Raw genomic sequence first — 20,424 nt, forward strand, 5'->3', positions numbered from 1 at the left:
ATTTTTGCTCTAGATGGTCCCGTTTGGGCTGTGATTTTACGTTTATAGTTTGACGTATATGTGCAAGCGGTTTTATATATACTTAGATTTTTCGTGGTCCATTAGTTGAATTTTGTATATTCGTTCTCCCAATATTTTTTTGGCTTCTGGGGAATTATTCTATTTCGTGCATCTATCGCAATGCTTTTATTTCTGGAGGAATCTAGTTCATTCCAAAATCAGATATTTAAATGTATTCATTGATAATTGCGTCTTCAACACTTATTGAATTTTGAGTTTGTGATACAGACATCTGTTCTGCCAACCAACATTTTTCAATGCAAAAATCAGTAAATGATATTTATTGAAAATATTCCATTAAATTCGATAAGAATGCAGTGAATTAGAGAAAATAATGTATAATTCTAGTACAGAAGGCTTATTCTAACACTCGTTCGTTCAAATAATGACGTTTAAATCAGAATTATTTATTCTTGTCCATGGTAACTAATTAATCGTTTCCGTAGCAACCACTTTTCCCTCCGCCGGAGGGAAAAGTATTTTTCCCTCCGGCGGAGGAAAAGTAGAACTTTTCGATGATCCTGTCAGTCGAGAAATGACGTTATTATGGTACGTTTGAAAAAAAAAGATATTGAGTAGGCCGTCGCTTCATATTTTAATATCCATGGTTATTTAAAAAAATTGAAATTCAGATTTGAAAATAAATTAGAAATTTTAATTTCTTAGAAGTGATTTCCTATTTTTAAAGCTCAAATTCAAAATGTAAGTAAATTAAGAAATTTTTTATCTTGAAATATTGTTCTTTCGGATAAGTTCGCATGAATATTTTTTTTTTTTTAATCATTTGCAGATTGAAATGGTTGATCTACAGCCTGTTGTACAGAGTTGTGGCTATAACGTCTGCAGAGAATGTTCCTTCACGAAAATTGAGTTCAACCAGCATATTTCGAATGAAGTTGTGGCGCGGCTATTCCTTATAGCTCATGGGGTGTTGTCGTGTCACTCTTTATGCGAAAAATGCCAGTCAAGAGTATCTGCGGACTTTGAAAGAAATCTGTTTAGATGCCGTAAGGTGATTTTCGTGCCAAAAAGAGGACGTGCCAAGTGCAATTCTTCTTGTTTGCTATCGTAAGTAATTGCACAAGTGCATCAAAATCACCGATAATTTTGCATGACTGTGTGTTGTCATAAAAACTGCATGAGTTCATTTTTGGAGAAAGAGCCCGACACCGAAGGTGGAGGGCTCTTTCTCCAAAAATGAAAATGAACTCATGCAGTTTTTCAAAGAAAACATGCTGGAATGCAAAATTATCCTGTCATTTTGATGCTGTAATTTTCGATAATTGTTCTCCATATACTTAGAATTTTTGACAGGAGGGAAATATTCATTGATATTGTATTGGTGCTGGACGGTAAACTGATGTTGTGGGCTTCTTTCATTTTGTTGCTGACTTAAGGTTTAGGAATTATTTTTTGTTGGTAATTAATGATTGCGAACTAGTTTTTATGCTGAATTACATTTACTTTAGATATTTTTTTTTTAATTTTTGAATTATTTCGTTTCTGAGAACAACGTCATCAAACAGCAGAATTACAAGTGTGTAGTTATATTAGGTTAGGTTATGGTTATGTTAGGTTATGGTTATGTTAGGTTACGTTTAATTTTTTTTGAATAAAAATTGTAGAATTTTTTAAAATTGTTTTTGAGAATGACGTCATCAATTTACAGAATCACAAATGTGCAGTTATATAAGGTTTGGTTATGGTTATGTTAGGTTATGGTGATGTTAGGTTATGGTTATGTTAGGTTATGGTTATGTTAGGTTACGTTTAAATATTTTTGAATAAAATTTGTAGAACGTTTCTTCAAAAATTCTTACCCACCCAGCACCCCTGTTCACTCCCTATCCCGTTCAACAAATCAGCAAAAATACTTGTTTGCCATCATCGAAAACCATCAAGAATCATTGTAAAATGCACATTTTCAATGAAAAATAACAGAAAAGTGAAAAATACGAGGGGGCGTTAAAGTAAAGATAATTCACAATTGGCTTTATTACTGGAAAAAGAGCCAAGTTAGTCAGATGACATTCAAAAATTTCCATGTGTTTTTGGAATATCTAAAATATACACTTTTACGACTGAAGAGTGCAAAAATATAAGTTACCTATCAGTTTTTGAAGAATTTGAGTGCAGTGCTGTTGAATTTATAATGAAGAAATCAAATCGTTGTGAAATCTTTCATACGAATAATTTCAACCATATATACCCTGTTATATTATCATAATATTATTTGTCGTTCAACTGAAACCTTGGAAATTAAGAGACTCTCAAACTTATAACCTGATTTCTCAAAAAGGTTCTACCTAGATATTAAATTTGCTTATGAGGTAACATAAGCCATGGGTATTCGAAAGGCAAGTCTATTCATTCTGTCTCTTTTCAGGTTGTTCATTTATAGCTATACTATATACATATATAAAATCAGTTCAAATTTTTCACTTGAATTACTAGTCAAAATGTTACAACAGAAATAAAATTTGAAGGATCATTCAGTATATGAAGAATTTTGACATGGCAGTTACTTTCGAAATTGGTATAAATTTTCCAGCAATTCAATGTAGGTATAAAATACTTTATACTTGCATCTTGAAATGAATTTTGCACTTTTTCAGTGTTCAATAATGAGATAATTATTAAATTGACTCAAGAGATTAACAGAGTATGCTTTATCAGGATTAGTTAATACTGCTAAAGACGTTAATAAACCTATTAATTTCTTATATGGTTCATCATTACAACTCTCTTTTGTTGAATCAAATTTCAATTAAGTTTTCAAAGGAGTTTTCATATGTTTACAATTAGACATGCTGAATTATTGCAATACATACTTGAAGAATATAAACAATTACTATACTACCTTTTTCATAATTTCTAGTGATATTCATCCCTAAACATTTTTAGCTTTCCCTGAATTCTTTATGATGAAATTATCACTTAAATATTCTATCAGATATATTCATTCAGAATTAACATTTGTTAAAACAAAAAAGTCAACCACGTACAATGCAACAACAGTTAGCAAGTTATTTTTTGATTTTATGTGAATACAATGCTCAATTGTTGATCTTTTTTAACTAATATCTGTCAAAATTTCATTTACTATATATATTTCCCTGTTCAATTTACTTCTGAGTGAAACCCAGAGCTACAAGCTTGCTCTATAACGTAACGAACCATCACGATTAAGCTTTAATTCAGCTGTCCTCCACTGAATCAGAATTATCTAGTGAAATTTCTATATCATCTCTTATCTATGATAACTACATCTCGACTGGTATTAATGAAATTGTTACCTGTATCCCTTTGATCATTCACCAGAACCCACAAAAATCATTTTTGTCCATATACCTTCAAGAAATATGGAACAGAAAAGTATGCAAAATTCATCGATACAATTTTCAGACTTTAAAAACGCCTTAGTTCTTCAGGAATGTCCAATTGGTCTTTCAATATTATAAATTATGGAAAATAACCTACTATTAACCAAATTTTTAGATTTCAAAAGGTGTCCTTCCTTGTATTTCTTAATAAATTATGAAATAGAAGAATAATTTGTTGCTCAACTGAAAAAAGTATTGATGAACCTCGGAAATGAGGGACTTCTAATAACCTGATTTCTCAAAGATGTTACTGATATGATTACGATTGCTTGTAAGGCAACATTAGCCATGGGTTTTTGAAAGGTAGATCTATTCATTCTGCCCCTTTTTAGTTTATTATAGCTATACTGAATATTCCTAAAACAAAATTTCACTGTAGGTCTTTTCATAGATCTTATCGAATGATTATGTAAATTCAATATTTGTCAAAACTGAAAATAAACATTGAATGCAGTTTCTTTTTCAGGTAGTATTTCTATTGACTGATAATAACTCTCACATTTTGATTATGCATTTTTCAAAGAAGAAAGGAATTGCCATTTCTAGAGAAATGAGAATTTCAGATTTCAAAATGTCTAATTACTACTTCAAATATATATACACCCTATATAATTGTTGATCAAATATTGTGTATTTCTTTACAAATTAGTTAATAATTTGAAGCTTTAATCTCAATTTTCAGACTTGAATTGGTCCAACATCTCTAGATACTTCTAATTGATATTCGACAAATAAATATCCTGTATAATTATTCATCCAAACGAAAATAATCCATCTTCTGAAAAGAAAAACAATGTTTACTATATAGAATTAATTTTAATAATGATTCAAAAGTGATGAAATTTTGCAGACTTACTTATTTTGGATCTTAGATCACGAATCCCCTTTCATAAATTCCTTAATCCAGCTAGTTTTTTTTTTTATTTCGGAAATTGGCCTAATGAAGGTGAGGTTATCCACATTAATAGCTAGTTTTCTTGTATTTTATTAACTGATTCTCGTAAGAAATGATTAATTAATCACATTTCAAGCTTTCCCTGAAATAAAAATGCCTTTTTTTCACGCCGGTAAGGTTAGCTCCCGGCCGGCCAGCTCCACGGGCACCATTCATTCCACCACGGTCAAACACATTTTCGTCATTTTCTATATTTGAATTGAATTTCTAGTTGCGTGAGTTTAATAAAATTAGGTTCATCTTATAGAGAAATGAAACATCTAGCGAGTAGTAATTTTTCGTTTACAAAGGCTACATCTAGGGATCTATTTCAGGATGGAATTGAAGAATTTCATGCCGGCCGAAGAGATTTTCGTGATTTTTATATTTTCCGAATGAGCGGCCAAAGATGAAATTCAGTCCATGTTATGAAGGATTGAAAAAGCCATAAATATTGAAATTTTCGTTCACATTGGTTACCCCTAAGGCCCCAGCTCAACAGGCTGAATAGTATGATATCGTGCCGGCCGGATAGTTTTTCGTGTTTTTCATGTTTTTCGAATAAGCGGCCAAAAATGAAATTTAGTCCATGGTATGAGGGATTGAAAAAGCCATAAAAATTGTTTTTTTGGATCACATTGGGTACCTCTAACGGCCCAGCTCCATGACTTGAATTGTATGATATCATGCCGGCCGGATAGTTTTTCGTGTTTTTCATGTATTTCGAATGAGCGGCCAAAGATGAAATTTAGTCCATGGTATGAGGGATCGAAAAAGCCATAGATATTGTTTTTTTCGTTCACATTGGGTATCTCTAAAGGCCCAGCTCCACGACTTGAATTGTATGATATCATGCCGGCCGGATAGTTTTTCGTGTTTTTCATGTATTTCGAATGAGCGGCCAAAGATGAAATTTAGTCCATGGTATGAATGACCGAAAAAGCCATAAATATTGTTTTTTTCGTTCACATTGGGTACCTCTAAAGGCCCAGCTCCACGACTTGAATTGTATGATATCATGCCGGCCGGATAGTTTTTCGTGTTTTTCATGTACTTCGAATGAGCGGCCAAAGATGAAATTTAGTCCATGGTATGAAGGATTGAAAAAGCCATAAATATTGTTTTTTTCGTTCACATTGGGTACCTCTAAAGGCCCAGCTCCACGACTTGAATTGTATGATTTCATGCCGGCCGGATAGTTTTTCGTGTTTTTCATGTATTTCGAATGAGCGGCCAAAGATGAAATTTAGTCCATGGTATGAAGGATTGAAAAAGCCATAAATATTGTTTTTTTCGTTCACATTGGGTACCTCTAAAGGCCCAGCTCCACGACTTGAATTGTATGATATCATGCCGGCCGGATAGTTTTTCGTGTTTTTCATGTTTTTCGAATATGCGGCCAAAGATAAAATTTAGTCCATGGTATGAAGGATTGAAAAAGCCACAAATATTGAAATTTTCATTCACTTTGGTTACCCCTAAGGGCCCAGCTTCACGACCTGAATAGTATGATATCGTGCCGGCCGGATAGTTTTTCGTGTTTTTCATGTTTTTCGAATAAGCGGCCAAAGATGAAATTAAGTCCATGTTATGAAGGATTGAAAAAGCCACAAATATTGAAATTTTCATTCACTTTGGTTACCCCTAAGGGCCCAGCTTCACGACCTGAATAGTATGATATCGTGCCGGCCGGATAGTTTTTCGTGTTTTTCTTGTTTTTTGAATGAGCGGCCAAAGATGAAATAGAGTCCATGGTATGAAGGATTGAAAAAGCCATAAATATTGAAATTTTCATTCACTTTGGTTACCCCTAAGGGCCCAGCTTCACGACCTGAATAGTATGATATCGTGCCGGCCGGATAGTTTTTCGTGTTTTTCATGTTTTTTGAATGAGCGGCCAAAAATGAAATTTAGTCCATGGTATGAAGGATTGAAAAAGCCATAAATATTGAAATTTTCATTCACTTTGGTTACCCCTAAGGGCCCAGCTCCACGACCTGAATAGTATGATATCGAGCCAGCCGGATAGTTTTTCGTGTTTTTCATGTTCTTCGAATAAGCGGCCAAAGATGAGATTCAGTCCATGTTATGAAGGATGGAAAAAGCCATAAATATTGAAATTTTCATTCACTTTGGTCACCCCTAAGGGCCCAGCCCCACGACCTGAATACTATGATATCGTGCCGGCCGGATAGTTTTTCGTGTTTTTCATGTTTTTCGAATATGCGGCCAAAGATAAAATTTATTCCATGGTATGAAGGATTGAAAAAGCCACAAATATTGAAATTTTCATTCACTTTGGTTACCCCTAAGGGCCCAGCTTCACGACCTGAATAGTATGATATCGTGCCGGCCGGATAGTTTTTCGTGTTTTTCATGTTTTTCGAATAAGCGGCCAAAGATGAAATTTAGTCCATGTTATGAAGGATTGAAAAAGCCACAAATATTGAAATTTTCATTCACTTTGGTTACCCCTAAGGACCCAGCTTCACGACCTGAATAGTATGATATCGTGCCGGCCGGATAGTTTTTCGTGTTTTTCATGTTTTTTGAATGAGCGGCCAAAGATGAAATTTAGTCCATGGTATGAAGGATTGAAAAAGCCATAAATATTGAAATTTTCATTCACTTTGGTTACCCCTAAGGGCCCAGCTCCACGACCTGAATAGTATGATATCGTGCCAGCCGTATAGTTTTTCGTGTTTTTCATGTTTTTTGAATGAGCGGCCAAAGATGAAATTTAGTCCATGGTATGAAGGATTGAAAAAGCCATAAATATTGTTTTTTTCGTTCACATTGGGTACCTCTAAAGGCCCAGCTCCACGACTTGAATTGTATGATTTCATGCCGGCCGGATAGTTTTTCGTGTTTTTCATGTATTTCGAATGAGCGGCCAAAGATGAAATTTAGTCCATGGTATGAAGGATTGAAAAAGCCATAAATATTGTTTTTTTCGTTCACATTGGGTACCTCTAAAGGCCCAGCTCCACGACTTGAATTGTATGATATCATGCCGGCCGGATAGTTTTTCGTGTTTTTCATGTTTTTCGAATATGCGGCCAAAGATAAAATTTAGTCCATGGTATGAAGGATTGAAAAAGCCACAAATATTGAAATTTTCATTCACTTTGGTTACCCCTAAGGGCCCAGCTTCACGACCTGAATAGTATGATATCGTGCCGGCCGGATAGTTTTTCGTGTTTTTCATGTTTTTCGAATATGCGGCCAAAGATAAAATTTATTCCATGGTATGAAGGATTGAAAAAGCCACAAATATTGAAATTTTCATTCACTTTGGTTACCCCTAAGGGCCCAGCTTCACGACCTGAATAGTATGATATCGTGCCGGCCGGATAGTTTTTCGTGTTTTTCATGTTTTTCGAATAAGCGGCCAAAGATGAAATTTAGTCCATGTTATGAAGGATTGAAAAAGCCACAAATATTGAAATTTTCATTCACTTTGGTTACCCCTAAGGACCCAGCTTCACGACCTGAATAGTATGATATCGTGCCGGCCGGATAGTTTTTCGTGTTTTTCATGTTTTTTGAATGAGCGGCCAAAGATGAAATTTAGTCCATGGTATGAAGGATTGAAAAAGCCATAAATATTGAAATTTTCATTCACTTTGGTTACCCCTAAGGGCCCAGCTCCACGACCTGAATAGTATGATATCGTGCCAGCCGTATAGTTTTTCGTGTTTTTCATGTTTTTTGAATGAGCGGCCAAAGATGAAATTTAGTCCATGGTATGAAGGATTGAAAAAGCCATAAATATTGTTTTTTTCGTTCACATTGGGTACCTCTAAAGGCCCAGCTCCACGACTTGAATTGTATGATATCATGCCGGCCGGATAGTTTTTCGTGTTTTTCATGTTTTTCGTGTTTTTCATGTTTTTCGAATATGCGGCCAAAGATAAAATTTTGTCCATGGTATGAAGGATTGAAAAAGCCACAAATATTGAAATTTTCATTCACTTTGGTTACCCCTAAGGGCCCAGCTCCACGACCTGAATAGTATGATATCGTGCCAGCCGGATAGTTTTTCGTGTTTTTCATGTTTTTCGAATGAGCGGCCAAAGATGAAATTTAGTCCATGGTATGAAGGATTGAAAAAGCCATAAATATTGTTTTTTTCGTTCACATTGGGTACCTCTAAAGGCCCAGCTCCACGACTTGAATTGTATGATATCATGCCGGCCGGATAGTTTTTCGTGTTTTTCATGTTTTTTGAATGAGCGGCCAAAGATGAAATTTAGTCCATGGTATGAAGGATTGAAAAAGCCATAAATATTGTTTTTTTCGTTCACATTGGGTACCTCTAACGGCCCAGCTCCATGACTTGAATTGTATGATATCATGCCGGCCGGATAGTTTTTCGTGTTTTTCATGTATTTCGAATGAGCGGCCAAAAATGAAATTTAGTCCATGGTATGAAGGATCGAAAAAGCCATAAATATTGTTTTTTTGGATCACATTGGGTACCTCTAAAGGCCCAGCTCCACGACTTGAATTGTATGATATCATGCCGGCCGGATAGTTTTTCGTGTTTTTCATGTATTTCGAATGAGCGGCCAAAGATGAAATTTAGTCCATGGTATGAAGGATTGAAAAAGCCATAAATATTGTTTTTTTCGTTCACATTGGGTACCTCTAAAGGCCCAGCTCCACGACTTGAATTGTATGATATCATGCCTGCCGGATAGTTTTTCGTGTTTTTCATGTATTTCGAATGAGCGGCCAAAGATGAAATTTAGTCCATGGTATGAAGGATTGAAGAAGCCATAAATATTGTTTTTTTCGTTCACATTGGGTACCTCTAAAGGCCCAGCTCCACGACTTGAATTGAATGATATCATGCCGGCCGGATAGTTTTTCGTGTTTTTCATGTTTTTCGAATATGCGGCCAAAGATAAAATTTAGTCCATGGTATGAAGGATTGAAAAAGCTACAAATATTGAAATTTTTATTCACTTTGGTTACCCCTAAGGGCCCAGCTTCACGACCTGAATAGTATGATATCGTGCCGGCCGGATAGTTTTTCGTGTTTTTCATGTTTTTCGAATGAGCGGCCAAAGATGAAATTTAGTCCATGGTATGAAGGATTGAAAAAGCCATAAATATTGTTTTTTTCGTTCACATTGGGTACCTCTAAAGGCCCAGCTCCACGACTTGAATTGTATGATATCATGCCGGCCGGATAGTTTTTCGTGTTTTTCATGTTTTTCGAATAAGCGGCCAGAGATCGGTGACCGAAATTAAAATTTTTCTTACAAAAAAAAAAGCAAAAACAAAAGAAAAAAGTTTATTCCAAAAGTATTTCTTCTTGTTTCAATGAAATAATGAAGGGCACCACATTGGTATTATTGATCAATATGAATTACTTATCATAGGTTACATATTATAAATATTCACACAAAAGTCTGTCATAAAAAATGTTCACCTGATGAGAAGAACATTGAAATAACATAAATAAATCAATAAATTTTATTACAAAATGGCAAAATGGATAAGAGAGGATGCATACAAGCCTATAACTCTCAGGAAAAAAATACTGAATAATATATATCTATATATATATACATATATACATATATATATATATATATATATATATATATATATATATATATATATATATATATATATATATATATATATATATATATGATAATGAATAAAAGATAAACATCCAAAGTAATACTTGATAAAATCACTTTCTTCTGGAGTATTTGGAATATGAATATAATGAGAAGAATTTGTTTCATGATCCATTCAAAAACGCAAGGATAACAGGAGATTAAACATGTATCAATTAATAAACTTTCAAATAATTCAATAATCACAGAGCTATCAGTTCAGTTTCTTAAACTTAACTTAAACGTATCGAAATCAACAAGGAGGTTTTATCAAAAAAAATATATTATCACATTATTTCGAGGTAACTTTTCCTACATTAATCAACAAAAAACTATGAAAATGCACGTAATATAATAACGTAATAATAACGATCTATAAGCAGAGACTACAAAAACTATTGGTGACACATAAAATGACATTTTATGAATGACAAAATTTTCAACAATTATACACCTGCATAAGAAAGTAATTTCAGATTTAGGAATGGACCAGTTCCTCAGTACAGAAACAATACCATATTGCTTATTTCAAAATTAATTAATCATGCTTGTATAATCCATCAGTGATGAATTTAATGCTGCCCTTTTTCTGATTGTTATAGATAATTTCCAAACACATGAAACTAGGGCAGTATTATTTTCGTCAGTGATCAATAATATGAGCCTGATTAAATTATTGTGAAATATTCAAAATATCATCGTTTCTGTATACCTTCAGGAATATTATTTACAAACTTCGCAAATGAAGTATTCTCCTTGGGGTGGTATATCGAATGTTCTATTCTTATGCTGAATACATTTTAGATGAATGAATCTCATACACATTTCACATATCAGCAAAGTATCATTCGATTTTTCAGAGCTACCACAATATAAGCAGGATTCCTTCATATTACTGGATCTGGTGATCATCATTTTTTTTAAATATGTTCGATAATAAATTGGATCGAAATTCATGTCCGGTGCGATCCGATGCATAATGCAAGATGCATAATAAATAACAAACACCCCGCAATTGAAGGAATCTTGTTGAAGGGGAAGATCATTTTTGGTTGCTTCAAAAAGGTTGGTGTTTAGGTTTGTGTGGAATTTTTTATTATATCGTACTAGAAATTTGTTCATTTTTTTCATAAAATTGCCACCTTTATTGGAACCTGATGGATCTAAATAAAGAAATTCACTTTTTCGTAGGTCTATGTAAACCAAAACCCAATGGTTATTATTCTGATTGAAAGGCATTACAATTTTAGAATCATATTTCAAGTTTGGAAACACCGGTGAAATATGTCGTTTCCCCGAGAAAATCTCCGCACTGAATTCATCACCTACTACTGTGAATTCAGGATAAATAGAATCTTTTTTGAAAATTTCCAAGCAGAACCCAATCAGATTACCGTCCAACCAAGAATTTACCTCATCACCATTCATTTCTGGTGTGTTCAACCTTTCGAATGAGTCGTTGAAGAGACATTTCAAATGATCTGCTCGACATTCAATGAAATCGTATTTGGCTACAACGTATGATGTTTTTCTCACTTTTTCATAATATTTATAGTCATCTATTAAATAATTATTCAGAAGAGAAAATCGCTTGTAGACAATTTCAGATGTATTATTATTGGTTGTGCAATACTTATTTAAAAACCTCTTCTTGAAAAATGTATGAGTTCTCTTTACCCTTTTTGCCCACTGTTCTTCACACACCACCTTCTTTCTATTTTTTTTCGAAGCACATTTGTTTTTGTCTATATCATATTTGCACATTTTATAAATTCCCAATACATATGTTCTTTGTCTTCTAATGAACCTTGAGCATTTCATTCTGAGATGATTATTCAGGATATTGTTTTTCAAAATGCCGAAATAACTCTCGATTGGTGCATTACACGACCTTTCTTCAAATACCATACAAGTCCACAGTGGTAAATAAGTAACATATCGTACGAGAACATCATTAAAAAAATCGGGGTTGTAATAAGGATTCACGTCCTCTACCCCATCATTGCAGATCATTCTTAAAACGTTATTACGTCTTTCCTCAAATTCTACATAAAATTTAGATTTTTTATATTGAGGTGCTCCGATGTCTTCATTCACAAAAGTATAATTAAAATTTTCATGATTTTCTTCATTTTCGATGATATTTTCATCGATGACTCGACTCAATTCAACTAATTTATTTTCAGCGCAATTAACAGATAATCCTTTATATTTAGAACATGTCAAGATGCATAAATTATCGAACCAGAGTTCAAATTGAAGTTTCGTTTTCATATTGAAAACTGAAGCAAAAACTTCCTTCAATATATTTTTAATTTTCTTGTGATTCACAGGATATTTTTTGTTGATTAATGTAGCTAAAATTTTCATCATATGCGCACAACACAAAGCTATATGGGTCATACTGTTTGAATGATTATTATCAACAATACTGTCATAAGTTTTATTAATATATTCAATTAATGGCATTTCATTGAAAGAAAGACAAGTGGCATTTATTTCAGCCATACTGAAGTCAGTCACCACCCTATCAAAAATTGGCCAAATATTACTTTGACTGCGCCAATAAGTCTTGAAATTATTTAACCACCCCAAGATGGCAGTGATATCATGTCTCGAAGAAATGAAATCTGACACTGGACATACATTTTTAGTTGAATTTAATTGAATGACCAAAGAATATAGCAAAATACGTTTTTCGTCCTGATTGCTATTAGGCTGTCGTACCACAGTTCCGGTGGCATCCAAAAAAACTGTGATTTTTTTATTTTTGCTTTCTTTCAAACTCAATTTCAACATCTCCATCTGCTCTTTGCTATGAATGTATGCTAATGTAGGTTCACCAGTTTGTTGAATATAATTTGAATTATTTCTTCTCATCAAATGTAGATCAATGAGATCATCTTCATCTCTATCGAGACGTTTTAGTGTTTCCGACCTAATATTTTTGAAAACCTGTCGAGATTTTATTTTTTGTAAATTATTTTTTCCTAATAACATACTATCAGACTTCAAAGCTGCGTCTATAAACAAAGATAGAGGTTTCTCATTTTTATATTTTTGGCCGATTAAGTCTCGTTCAATACCTCTTACTTGCCTGGTTAGTTGTATGCTGTGGTTGAAATTATGAGAAGAGCTATTTACTTTGAACAAGAGGCCTTTGTCGTTAAGACTGCTTAAATCACATTTTATTGCGAATGTTTTGCAATTCAAATGACCACAGTAAGCATATATTGTCAAAAATTTGCGATTTTTCGTGAACCAGTATTTTTTAACGTTTATGGTACAGGTATTATTCACAAACTGAAATATTTTCGATTTCAAAACGAAGACATAAATTCCCTCTTTGAGGATATTATTCTCTTCGTCGTATATGTCTACCCACTCTTGAAGAGTCAAAAGAAACTCTCCCTCTGATATATCACAAATGAATTTCTTTTTTAATTGTGAGTCTCCTTCGAATTTTTTACACTCTTTTTCCAGGGTTGTTTTTTGGTTGTTGGTACTACCAATTGGTAATACTCGTGAATGATTATATCTTTTATATGATTCATCGAATATTTGTTTGACTGTAACCGGAAAATCATTTTCGTCGTCCGTGACTTTCGTGCTTCCTGTTGATGTTCTTTCTTTACCGATTTCTTTTGAGCGATCGTCTGTATTAATGATAATGGATTCATTCGATCCGGTACAATCTCTACTTGAAGCAATGATGTTGAAATGAACTTTTATATTATTTGAATTACGTTTTAAAATTCTAAGGATATTTTTCCTATAGTAATAATCATTTTCTCCATAGAATTGTATCGCTGCATTAATGATTGTTTCACTATTGATATTCAAGGCTACTGCATCCTTGAAGGACAATTTCAAACTGGTGAAATATTCTGCCAATGCTCTCTTGTCAACTACAATTCTTTCGGAATTCATGGTTTATCAATATGTCTCACGAACGAATAGAAGAACCGAGTCAGGAATTACTTGAAGGTAACCTGAAAATAGTATTGACATAATATAGCAATATTACTTAAATGTAAAATCTCATTTGAATCTACTAATAACTTACAATTTTGATATGAAGGTATTCAATTCCAATTCATCCAATGAGAATCTTCGTTCAACACTGCTGCTTTTTAATATTGCTTATACTATTGTTGTACAGGGTGGGCAAATTTCGATTTGTTAGCACTACAACTTTTAAACCTGAGGTGATAGATAAAATCTGATAACTGATTTAATTCATATGCGCGTTCGAATCTAAATATGCTTAATTACTGTAAGATGTACGAAAAAAAACTGAAAAAAATGTTCTCTACAACTTGCTGATGCCGAACATTTATACGGATTATAAGATAAGATTCGGCACGTGTGTGCAATTATTCATCTGAGGCACTGAATATCCAGCCCTCAAAGAGTCCGACGAATATTTATTTATTCTCCTTCATCTGGACGTAATAAACAAAAACAAACGATTCAGAACAATCCGAGAGGTCGTCGGTGAAACCAGAACATCCCAATAGAAGCATTTTTGCAACAAAATACAGATTACGTATTCACTTGGTTCGTTTTCTGGCTGATCGAGCGATATTTCGAAAACTACAACACCTATAGGCTTCCCGTTTTTTCAGTTTGATTTGTTCATAAAATGAACTGAATTTCATCTTTGGCCGCTCATTCCAAAAACATGAAAAACACGAAAAACTATCCGGCCGGCATGATATCATACAATTCATGTCGTGGAGCTGGGACCATAGGGTTAACCAATGTGAACGACAATTTAAATATTTATGTCTTTTTCAATCCTTCATAACATGGATTAAATTTCATCTTTGGCCGCTTATTCGAAAAACACGAAAAACTATCCGGCCGGCATGATATCATACAATTCATGTCGTGGAGCTGGGACCATAGGGTTAACCAATGTGAACGACAATTTAAATATTTATGTCTTTTTCAATCCTTCATATCATGGATTAAATTTCATCTTTGGCCGCTTATTCGAAAAACATGAAAAACACGAAAAACTATCCGGCCGGCACGATATCATACTATTCAGGTCGTGAAGCTGGGCCCTTAGGGGTAACCAAAGTGAATGAAAATTTCAATATTTATGGCTTTCTCAATCCTTCATACCATGGACTGAATTTCATCTTTGGCCGCTCATTCAAAAAACAAGAAAAACACGAAAAACTATCCGACCGGCACGATATCATACTATTCAGGTCGTGAAGCTGGGCCCTTAGGGGTAACCAAAGTGAATGAAAATTTCAATATTTAAGGCTTTTTCAATCCTTCATAACATGGACTAAATTTCATCTTTGGCCGCTTATTCGAAAAACATGAAAAACACGAAAAACTATCCGGCCGGCACGATATCATACTATTCAGGTCGTGAAGCTGGGCCCTTAGGGGTAACCAAAGTGAATGAAAATTTCAATATTTATGGCTTTTTCAATCCTTCATACCATGGACTCTATTTCATCTTTGGCCGCTCATTCAAAAAACAAGAAAAACACGAAAAACTATCCGGCCGGCACGATATCATACTATTCAGGTCGTGAAGCTGGGCCCTTAGGGGTAACCAAAGTGAATGAAAATTTCAATATTTGTGGCTTTTTCAATCCTTCATACCATGGACTAAATTTTATCTTTGGCCGCATATTCGAAAAACATGAAAAACACGAAAAACTATCCGGCCGGCATGATATCATACAATTCAAGTCGTGGAGCTGGGCCTTTAGAGGTACCCAATGTGAACGAAAAAAACAATATTTATGGCTTTTTCAATCCTTCATACCATGGACTAAATTTCATCTTTGGCCGCTCATTCCAAAAACATGAAAAACACGAAAAACTATCCGGCCGGCACGATATCATACTATTCAGGTCGTGAAGCTGGGCCCTTAGGGGTAACCAAAGTGAATGAAAATTTCAATATTTGTAGCTTTTTCAATCCTTCATACCATGGACTAAATTTTATCTTTGGCCGCATATTCGAAAAACATGAAAAACACGAAAAACTATCCGACCGGCATGATATCATTCAATTCAAGTCGTGGAGCTGGGCCTTTAGAGGTACCCAATGTGAACGAAAAAAACAATATTTATGGCTTCTTCAATCCTTCATACCATGGACTAAATTTCATTTTTGGCCGCTTATTCGAAAAACATGAAAAACACGAAAAACTATCCGGCCGGCACGATATCATACTATTCAGGTCGTGAAGCTGGGCCCTTAGGGGTAACCAAAGTGAATGAAAATTTCAACATTTGTGGCTTTTTCAATCCTTCATACCATGGACTAAATTTTATCTTTGGCCGCATATTCGAAAAACATGAAAAACACGAAAAACTATCCGGCCGGCACGATATCATACTATTCAGGTCGTGAAGCTGGGCCCTTAGGGGTAACCAAAGTGAATGAAAATTTCAACATTTGTGGCTTTTTCAATCCTTCATACCATGGACTAAATTTTATCTTTGGCCGCATATTCGAAAAACATGAAAAACACGAAAAACTATCCGGCCGGCATGATATCATACAATTCAAGTCGTGGAGCTGGGCCTTTAGAGGTACCCAATGTGAACGAAAAAAACAATATTTATGGCTTTTTCAATCCTTCATACCATGGACTAAATTTCATTTTTGGCCGCTTATTCGAAAAACATGAAAAACACGAAAAACTATCCGGCCGGCACGATATCATACTATTCAGGTCGTGAAGCTGGGCCCTTAGGGGTAACCAAAGTGAATGAAAATTTCAATATTTATGGCTTTTTCAATCCTTCATACCATCGACTCTATTTCATCTTTGGCCGCTCATTCAAAAAACATGAAAAACACGAAAAACTATCCGGCCGGCACGATATCATACTATTCAGGTCGTGAAGCTGGGCCCTTAGGGGTAACCGAAGTGAATGAAAATTTCAATATTTATGGCTTTTTCAATCCTTCATAACATGGACTAAATTTCATCTTTGGCCGCTGATTCGAAAAACATGAAAAACACGAAAAACTATCCGGCCGGCACGATATCATACTATTCAGGTCGTGAAGCTGGGCCCTTAGGGGTAACCAAAGTGAATGAAAATTTCAATATTTATGGCTTTTTCAATCCTTCATACCATCGACTCTATTTCATCTTTGGCCGCTCATTCAAAAAACATGAAAAACACGAAAAACTATCCGGCCGGCACGATATCATACTATTCAGGTCGTGAAGCTGGGCCCTTAGGGGTAACCAAAGTGAATGAAAATTTCAATATTTGTGGCTTTTTCAATCCTTCATACCATGGACTAAATTTTATCTTTGGCCGCATATTCGAAAAACATGAAAAACACGAAAAACTATCCGGCCGGCATGATATCATACAATTCAAGTCGTGGAGCTGGGCCTTTAGAGGTACCCAATGTGAACGAAAAAAACAATTTTTATGGCTTTTTCAATCCTTCATACCATGGACTAAATTTCATCTTTGGCCGCTCATTCGAAAAACATGAAAAACACGAAAAACTATCCGGCTGGCACGATATCATACTATTCAGGTCGTGGAGCTGGGCCCTTAGGGGTAACCAAAGTGAATGAAAATTTCAATATTTGTGGCATTTTCAATCCTTCATACCATGGACTAAATTTTATCTTTGGCCGCATATTCGAAAAACATGAAAAACACGAAAAACTATCCGGCCGGCATGATATCATACAATTCAAGTCGTGGAGCTGGGCCTTTAGAGGTACCCAATGTGAACGAAAAAAACAATTTTTATGGCTTTTTCAATCCTTCATACCATGGACTAAATTTCATCTTTGGCCGCTCATTCGAAAAACATGAAAAACACGAAAAACTATCCGGCCGGCACGATATCATACTATTCAGGTCGTGAAGCTGGGCCCTTAGGGGTAACGAAAGTGAATGAAAATTTCAATATTTATGGCTTTTTCAATCCTTCATACCATCGACTCTATTTCATCTTTGGCCGCTCATTCAAAAAACATGAAAAACACGAATAACTATCCGGCCGGCACGATATCATACTATTCAGGTCGTGAAGCTGGGCCCTTAGGGGTAACCAAAGTGAATGAAAATTTCAATATTTATGGCTTTTTCAATCCTTCATAACATGGACTAAATTTCATCTTTGGCCGCTGATTCGAAAAACATGAAAAACACGAAAAACTATCCGGCCGGCACGATATCATACTATTCAGGTCGTGAAGCTGGGCCCTTAGGGGTAACCAAAGTGAATGAAAATTTCAATATTTATGGCTTTTTCAATCCTTCATACCATCGACTCTATTTCATCTTTGGCCGCTCATTCAAAAAACATGAAAAACACGAAAAACTATCCGGCCGGCACGATATCATACTATTCAGGTCGTGAAGCTGGGCCCTTAGGGGTAACCAAAGTGAATGAAAATTTCAATATTTATGGCTTTTTCAATCCTTCATAACATGGACTAAATTTCATCTTTGGCCGCTGATTCGAAAAACATGAAAAACACGAAAAACTATCCGGCCGGCACGATATCATACTATTCAGGTCGTGAAGCTGGGCCCTTAGGGGTAACCAAAGTGAATGAAAATTTCAATATTTGTGGCTTTTTCAATCCTTCATACCATGGACTAAATTTTATCTTTGGCCGCATATTCGAAAAACATGAAAAACACGAAAAACTATCCGGCCGGCATGATATCATACAATTCAAGTCGTGGAGCTGGGCCTTTAGAGGTACCCAATGTGAACGAAAAAAACAATTTTTATGGCTTTTTCAATCCTTCATACCATGGACTAAATTTCATCTTTGGCCGCTCATTCGAAAAACATGAAAAACACGAAAAACTATCCGGCCGGCATGATATCATACAATTCAAGTCGTGGAGCTGGGCCTTTAGAGGTACCCAATGTGAACGAAAAAAACAATATTTATGGCTTTTTCAATCCTTCATACCATGGACTAAATTTCATCTTTGGCCGCTCATTCGAAAAACATGAAAAACACGAAAAACTATCCGGCTGGCACGATATCATACTATTCAGGTCGTGGAGCTGGGCCCTTAGGGGTAACCAAAGTGAATGAAAATTTCAATATTTGTGGCTTTTTCAATCCTTCATACCATGGACAAAATTTTATCTTTGGCCGCATATTCGAAAAACATGAAAAACACGAAAAACATGAAAAACACGAAAAACTATCCGGCCGGCATGATATCATACAATTCAAGTCGTGGAGCTGGGCCTTTAGAGGTACCCAATGTGAACGAAAAAAACAATATTTATGGCTTTTTCAATCCTTCATACCATGGACTAAATTTCATCTTTGGCCGCTCATTCAAAAAACATGAAAAACACGAAAAACTATACGGCTGGCACGATATCATACTATTCAGGTCGTGGAGCTGGGCCCTTAGGGGTAACCAAAGTGAATGAAAATTTCAATATTTATGGCTTTTTCAATCCTTCATACCATGGACTAAATTTCATCTTTGGCCGCTCATTCAAAAAACATGAAAAACACGAAAAACTATCCGGCCGGCACGATATCATACTATTCAGGTCGTGAAGCTGGGTCCTTAGGGGTAACCAAAGTGAATGAAAATTTCAATATTTGTGGCTTTTTCAATCCTTCATAACATGGACTAAATTTCATCTTTGGCCGCTTATTCGAAAAACATGAAAAACACGAAAAACTATCCGGCCGGCACGATATCATACTATTCAGGTCGTGAAGCTGGGCCCTTAGGGGTAACCAAAGTGAATGAAAATTTCAATATTTGTGGCTTTTTCAATCCTTCATACCATGGAATAAATTTTATCTTTGGCCGCATATTCGAAAAACATGAAAAAAACGAAAAACTATCCGGCCGGCACGATATCATAGTATTCAGGTCGTGGGGCTGGGCCCTTAGGGGTGACCAAAGTGAATGAAAATTTCAATATTTATGGCTTTTTCCATCCTTCATAACATGGACTGAATCTCATCTTTGGCCGCTTATTCGAAGAACATGAAAAACACGAAAAACTATCCGGCTGGCTCGATATCATACTATTCAGGTCGTGGAGCTGGGCCCTTAGGGGTAACCAAAGTGAATGAAAATTTCAATATTTATGGCTTTTTCAATCCTTCATACCATGGACTAAATTTCATTTTTGGCCGCTCATTCAAAAAACATGAAAAACACGAAAAACTATCCGGCCGGCACGATATCATACTATTCAGGTCGTGAAGCTGGGCCCTTAGGGGTAACCAAAGTGAATGAAAATTTCAATATTTATGGCTTTTTCAATCCTTCATACCATGGACTCTATTTCATCTTTGGCCGCTCATTCAAAAAACAAGAAAAACACGAAAAACTATCCGGCCGGCACGATATCATACTATTCAGGTCGTGAAGCTGGGCCCTTAGGGGT

General features: G+C 35.1%; 2 protein-coding genes across 4 annotated transcripts in view; one reads left to right on the top strand and one right to left on the bottom strand.

Moving 5' to 3' along the window:
* LOC123682785 (potassium voltage-gated channel protein Shaw-like) overlaps positions 1 to 20,424 on the top strand; it is a 403,607-nt gene that overhangs the window by 196,502 nt on the left and 186,681 nt on the right. The gene's annotated exons all lie outside the window — the stretch shown is intronic.
* Positions 1 to 20,424, bottom strand: part of LOC123682788 (potassium/sodium hyperpolarization-activated cyclic nucleotide-gated channel 1-like) — a 120,440-nt gene that overhangs the window by 71,840 nt on the left and 28,176 nt on the right. The window lies entirely within an intron of this gene.

Source organism: Harmonia axyridis, chromosome 6, assembly GCF_914767665.1.
Source record: "Harmonia axyridis chromosome 6, icHarAxyr1.1, whole genome shotgun sequence".
Taxonomy (NCBI): domain Eukaryota; kingdom Metazoa; phylum Arthropoda; class Insecta; order Coleoptera; family Coccinellidae; genus Harmonia; species Harmonia axyridis.